Here is a 6,739-nt window from a genome sequence, read left to right as displayed (position 1 = left end):
AGGGCTTGATTCTGACTTAGGAAATGACGCTGTGTTGTTTACGAGCGTCTTTCCTATGCACTTCTCAGTAGTTGATATTCAAACTTACCTTGTGCAGGTGCAGAACAGGCTTCCCTTGTGTGCTGAATAGATGTAATTCAACAGCTAAACAGTATAACCGGTTATCTCATATGCCTTACCCCCATGATATATAGGCCTAAGGCCGAGACAATAAGAAGACACTGTGGCAGAATAAATTCAACCACACATTAGTTTCATCACAAAACCGGAGAGCAACCTCTGTCCGGTGGAGTCCACAAAACATATTGCATGTAACAAACAGTTGTATTTTTAATTTTTTAATTTTTAATTTCACCTTTATTTAACCAGGTAGGCAAGTTGAGAACAAGTTCTCATTTACAAATGCGACCTGGCCAAGATAAAGCAAAGCAGTTCGACACATACAACAACACAGAGTTACACATGGAGTAAAACAAACATACAGTCAATAATACAGTAGAAAAATAAGTCTATATACAATGTGAGCAAATGAGGTGAGATAAGGGAGGTAAAGGCAAAAAAAAAGGCCATGGTGGCGAAGTAAATACAATATAGCAAGTAAAACACTGGAATGGTAGATTTGCAGTGGAAGAATGTGCAAAGTAGAGATAGAAATAATGGGGTGCAAAGGAGCAAAATATATAAATACAGTAGGGAGAGAGGTAGTTGTTTGGGCTAAATTATAGATGGGCTATGTACAGGTGCAGTAATCTGTGAGCTGCTCTGACAGCTGGTGCTTAAAGCTAGTGAGGGAGATAAGTGTTTCCAGTTTCAGAGATTTTTGTAGTTCGTTCCAGTCATTGGCAGCAGAGAACTGGAAGGAGAGGCGGCCAAAGGAAGAATTGGTTTTGGGGGTGACCAGAGAGATATACCTGCTGGAGCGCGTGCTACAGGTGGGTGCTGCTATGGTGACCAGCGAGCTGAGATAAGGGGGGACTTTACCTAGCAGGGTCTTGTAGATGACCTGGAGCCAGTGGGTTTGGCGACGAGTATGAAGCGAGGGCCAGCCAACAAGAGTGTACAGGTCGCAGTGGTGGGTAGTATATGGGGCTTTGGTGACAAAACGGATGGCACTGTGATAGACTGCATCTAATTTATTGAGTAGGGTATTGGAGGCTATTTTGTAAATGACATCACCGAAGTCGAGGATCGGTAGGATGGTCAGTTTAACAAGGGTATGTTTGGAAGCATGAGTGAAGGATGCTTTGTTGCGAAATAGGAAGCCAATTCTAGATTTAACTTTGGATTGGAGATGTTTGATGTGAGTCTGGAAGGAGAGTTTACAGTCTAACCAGACACCTAGGTATTTGTAGTTGCCCACATATTCTAAGTCAGAACCGTCCAGAATAGTGATGTTGGAGGGGCGGGCAGGTGCAGGCAGCGATCGGTTGAAGAGCATGCATTTAGTTTTACTTGTATTTAAGAGCAATTGGAGGCCACGGAAGGAGAGTTGTATGCCATTGAAGCTCGTCTGGAGGGTTGTTAACACAGTGTTCAAAGAAGGGCCAGAAGTATACAGAATGGTGTCGTCTGCGTAGAAGTGGATCAGAGACTCACCAGCAGCAAGAGCGACATCATTGATGTATACAGAGAAGAGAGTCGGTCCAAGAATTTAACCCTGTGGCACCCCATAGAGACTGCCAGAGGCCCGGACAACAGGCCCTCCGATTTGACACACTGAACTCTATCAGAGAAGTAGTTGGTGAACCAGGCGAGGCAATCATTTGAGAAACCAAGGCTATCGAGTCTGCCGATGAGGATGTGGTGATTGACAGAGTCGAAACCTTGGCCAGGTCAATGAATACGGCTGCACAGTATCGTTTCTTATCGATGGCGGTTAAGATATCGTTTAGGACCTTGAGCGTGGCTGAGGTGCACCCATGACCAGCTCTGAAACCAGATTGCATAGCGGAGAATGTATGGTGTGATTCGAAATGGTCGGTAATCTGTTTGTTGACTTGGCTTTCGAAGACCTTCGAAAGTATGACCTACAGCATGGTCAATCAAGTTAATGTTTCCGACATTTTTGGACTACTAAACATGTATTGATTTTGAACACCGGAGAGTTACCGCAAGTGGCAAAGAAAACAGGAGCTGCCTCCAGTATTCCAGCACCATTTCAACATCATTAAATTACCTACGCGTAGTCTAATACAATGACAACTAAAAGATTCCAAATACAGTTTAGTCCAATCAACGTCAGCTAAATATCATGTGGTATTGAATCCTCTTTCTCTGTGTGTGTGTGTGTGTGTGTGTGTGTGTGTGTGTGTGTGTGTGTGTGTGTGTGTGTGTGTGTGTGTGTGTGTGTGTGTGTGTGTGTGTGTGTGTGTGTGTGTGTGTGTGCATAAGTAGAAAAACATGTTGACTCACCCTACTTGTAGAGAAATGCCAATGCCATCCTTTTTTTCTTTCACTTTGCCGAAACAGTCTATAACTCTGTCATAGAGTACAAGCTTTTAGTTTTTGTTGTCCTATGCTACCTGGCTAAAACTATTGCTCGCTGGCCTTACTTCCTTTCATGGGCAATGATTAGCCATCTAGTTAACATTATCCTACTACTACACCTAGCTACACATTGATCTTCCATCCTCTCAGACCAGATGCACAATATTTGAATTTATGATTAGATCAGAATTTTCATTAAATCATTGGCCAGTATGGAGAATTAAGTCCAAATCCCTATCTCTGTCCATGGCTAATTTAGAAAATGTCCCATTTTAGCTAACTAGCTAGCCACCAGAGGACAACAACGCAACAATTCAAAAAAAAAATCTGTCAATGATGTTTGGCTTGATTGGTGTGAAGCCAAATCCAAACAGGCTTCCCTTGACACTTTTTTTGTGTGAATACGTCTTATCTGTACACACCTCCACCACACCTTCATTTCTTAGAACTCCACCCAGAACCAGAACTGTGGGAAGTAGTTTGAGGTTGGGGGTGCTGCGATTTTTTATTTTTTTGGGTGGGCCAGGACCATTCACAGTTGAGCTCACTCAGTTTAGCTCAACGCTGATTGGCTATTATTGTATAAATGTTATCAGGGGAGTCCAAATCCTCGCTTGCTTCCCTTATATTTAATGATGCAGGCGGCAACAATATCATACTCTTTTTGACCAGACAGCATCAGATAGATAGGCTAAACATACAGAGACAGAGGGGTGATGTTTCGCTCGCTCGGATGCTTTCTCCAGTGAGATACATTCAGCCTCTTGAGAATTCAAGGACAATTAAGAAACACAAAGAGACTAAAGATGAATTATTTTATGCTTTTTTCTTTTTTTTCTTAGTAAAGTTTTTGGGGAAGCCTGGCTTCCCTTGGAATCCATGAATACATGCCACTGCTGCTGAAAACCCTCCCACTTGCTGGACAATATCATTTCTGTCAATTTATTTGCAGCCTGGTCTCGTAGACTAGACGTAACATAGTAAATGTAAATGCGAGATACTGAAATTAGTATGATATGTTATGTTGGTATGGTTACATAAGAGAGATGGTTACTTAAGACAAAAACGAAATAACTTTTAAGCTACTTTGCAACTACTTAGCCTGTTAGCTAACCTTTCCCTTAACATTAACCCTTTTAGCTAAACCTTCCCCTAACTTTAACCTAACTCCTAAAGACTTAACCCTAACCTTAACCCCTAGCCTAGCTAACGTTAGCCACCTAGCTAGAATTTGTAACATATCACACTTTTTGCATATTCGTAACATATTGTACGTTTTGCAAATTCATAATATATTATACATTTTGCAAATTCGTAACATAACATACAAATTGTAATTCATAACATATCACATGAAATGGGTGATGGACTTCCACTAATGAATACATACCATTCGAAATGTAACATATCATACGAAATGAAGTGTCTCGGATTTATGTACAGAATAATAGGAAATGTTTATAGACCATGTTGATTTCGGGTTGGGAAAATATGTATGAACGATAAAAAACAGGTTTGGATAGCCTTTACTCATGAAATATGTTGATGAATTAAGAATACAGTGTCACGCCCTGATCTGTTTCACCTGTCCCTGTGATTGTCTCCACACCCTCCAGGTGTCGCTTATTTTCCCCAGTGTATTGTGTTTGCTGTCTCTCTGTGCCAGGGGCCTGTTGCACAAAACTAGGATAAGGGATTAAGCCAGGATATCTTGGTGATCCTGGCTCAATTGATCCGTAATCCGGTTGCATTAAAGATGGATAGGGGGCAGGAGGATATGTTATGGTATAAATTACCATGGAGATTTATTCTGTGGAGCTAGCCTGCTCCAGACCAGGCTAAATTCCAGGATCTATTTAATCTCATCCCTAATGTCAGTCAGCAGTCACCACAAATGGAAACCAATAGTTATTTCACTGCTCACTATACATTGTTATCACATATAACTAGACCCACTGTTATTATTTAAACGTTTGTGATCATTAATTTCAATGATTTTGGATAAAAAATGATTTTTAGATGATGTTGCTATCATTAGATAATTTACAGTTTCCCATAGACTATAAGGCTATATATAAAATGATAGAATATTAGGGCCACAGAGGGGAAAAAAACACAAGTCATAATATTGTAACCAGTTGTTTTAAAGGAGGACAGTTGTTAAAATGACAGATGTGGGGCATTTCGTGAAATTGTACTTCAGTATGGTTTCATAAACAAAGACATGCTGATGTGCCAGAATATTAAGTATCACATTGTCATAAGTATCAAAACTGTAAAAACAATATGTAGCTTTTCTGCAGAAAGAACCAGCCTCATAAATTTATGACTTTATCCTTTTTCTTCAGTGTGGCCCTAGTACTCTGTCATATAAACAAATACACATTCCATATGAATATAAAAACACAATGTGTAACATTATGTTCCTTTATTGAATAAGGACAAAACAAAGCAGGTAAACCATCAGCTCCTTTCGAAACTGAAGTCACAGTGACTCTACAAGATGGAAAGCACAGAATCCAAGCATATTATACAAAATGATACATACACATTCAAAGGTCTGTATATAACACACCCTGCATGTCTGCACACTAAAATAAATGCAGGACAAATCCATACACATCAACTGAACAGACAAATGAATGGATGCAGTAGCCTCCCTGCAGCCTTGTATTACACACAGTATACCGCACAAACATCATAAGAGGCCAAATTCGTCAAAAAACGAACCCAAAAAAAACCAAATTCCTCTGCCACCGCAGGACATATTTAACCAAAATTGAAAGCACACATACTAACTAAAATAATTCAACACATATTGGTCCCTCAGCAGCCGACCACTGTCGTCATCAGGGAAGATTGCCGGATTGTCCCAGTCCATGGCTGGTGGCACTCTGGGGGCCCTCTCCTTCCTCAGGCAGGCCACATTGATTCAATATGAATGTGGTTGTATCCCATGTAGAGATGGAAGGACATACCTTGAATGAAGCGGGTGGCATCTTGGGAGGAACCTATGCTCGTCTCTTTCCCCCCAGGGATCCCCTCTAAGACGGGCCTGCCTTTATTTAGCTCCAAGGCCATGTCCTCTGCTGGGGTAAGGTCAGCCTTTGGTGACCCACAACCCGTGCCTTGTCTGTGGGTATTCTTTTTCACTGCTAAAACAGTACAGACAATGTGTGAGCAGGCACCTTCTGGGTACAATATATGCTTGTGCTTTGTTAAATATTAGTCAGGGACCATACCATTCTGCAGAATGTTCTTGTATTTGATTTTGACCTGCTGCCATGTCCGTTTTGGCCCGTTCATGTTTAATCTACACACACACACACACACACACACACACATTTAATGGAGTCACACTGCAAAAAATTACTTGGTATTTTTGTCTTGTTTTCAGTAAAAATATCAAAAGATTTATCATAGCTTTATACAGTGTGATGGAGTTACTTTACACAATTTCACTCATATCTGCAGTGCATTTCAATTAAAAATTTAACCGTTTCATAATTACAGTACAACTGCATTTTTGGAGATGTGAATTAAATATTTGAATTGTAATTGTGATGTTTCAGCGGAGCGGTGAGTGTGTAATTGTGCACTACTTACGCATTCAGGCGGTCTGCAATACTTTGCCACGCTTTTTCTCTTTGCTTTATCACTGTGGCGGTGTTGCCTTTCTTCTTAATTATATCTTTTACCTCCTCGTATGCCTCCATGAGGATTTGTGCTTCCGACGGGGAAAAGTACGCGGCTCTAGTTGCCATGGTAAATCAGTTAATCTGTGATCTGTGGCGGGGTCTATTTGAGTGAGCCGTGAGCGCGCACCTATCCAGGATTGGTTTCACCTGGCTTAATGAATCCGTGTCTGCTCATCCTGGCTTGGTCTTTGTGCAACCAATTAAGCCTGGACGCACATGTTTTGGCTTCATTGAGCTCAGCTGAGTCATTTATCCCGGATGTCTTAATTCTACTTTTGTGCAACAGGCCCCAGGTCGTTTTGTATGTTTTCCAACGATTTTCCCGTTCTCCTGCTTTTTGCTATTCTCCTTTTTCTAGTCCTCCCGGTTTTGACCCTTGCCTATTTCTGAACTCTGTACCCGCCTGCCTGACCTTTCTGCCTGCCTTGACCACTCTGTACCTCCTGGACTCTGATCTGGTTTTGACCTTTTGCCTGTCCACGACCATTCTCTTGCCTACTCCTTTTGGATTAATAAACAGTAAGATTCCAACCATCTGCCTCCTGTGTCTGCAT

General features: G+C 41.3%; 1 long non-coding RNA gene across 1 annotated transcript; it reads right to left on the bottom strand.

Annotated features, from left to right (window-relative positions):
• Positions 1-4,879: 4,879 nt before the first annotated feature.
• Positions 4,880-6,479, bottom strand: LOC139542275 (uncharacterized). The gene is made up of 2 exons (XR_011668486.1): positions 5,730-6,479; positions 4,880-5,642 (listed from the first exon to the last, which is right to left on the bottom strand). It is a non-coding gene; the product is annotated as an uncharacterized lncRNA (long non-coding RNA).
• Positions 6,480-6,739: the final 260 nt, after the last annotated feature.

This window comes from Salvelinus alpinus, chromosome 17 (assembly GCF_045679555.1).
Source record: "Salvelinus alpinus chromosome 17, SLU_Salpinus.1, whole genome shotgun sequence".
Lineage (NCBI taxonomy): Eukaryota > Metazoa > Chordata > Actinopteri > Salmoniformes > Salmonidae > Salvelinus > Salvelinus alpinus.
Note: the sequence above shows the minus strand (reverse complement) of the source record. Positions and strands in the feature narration are given on the sequence as shown.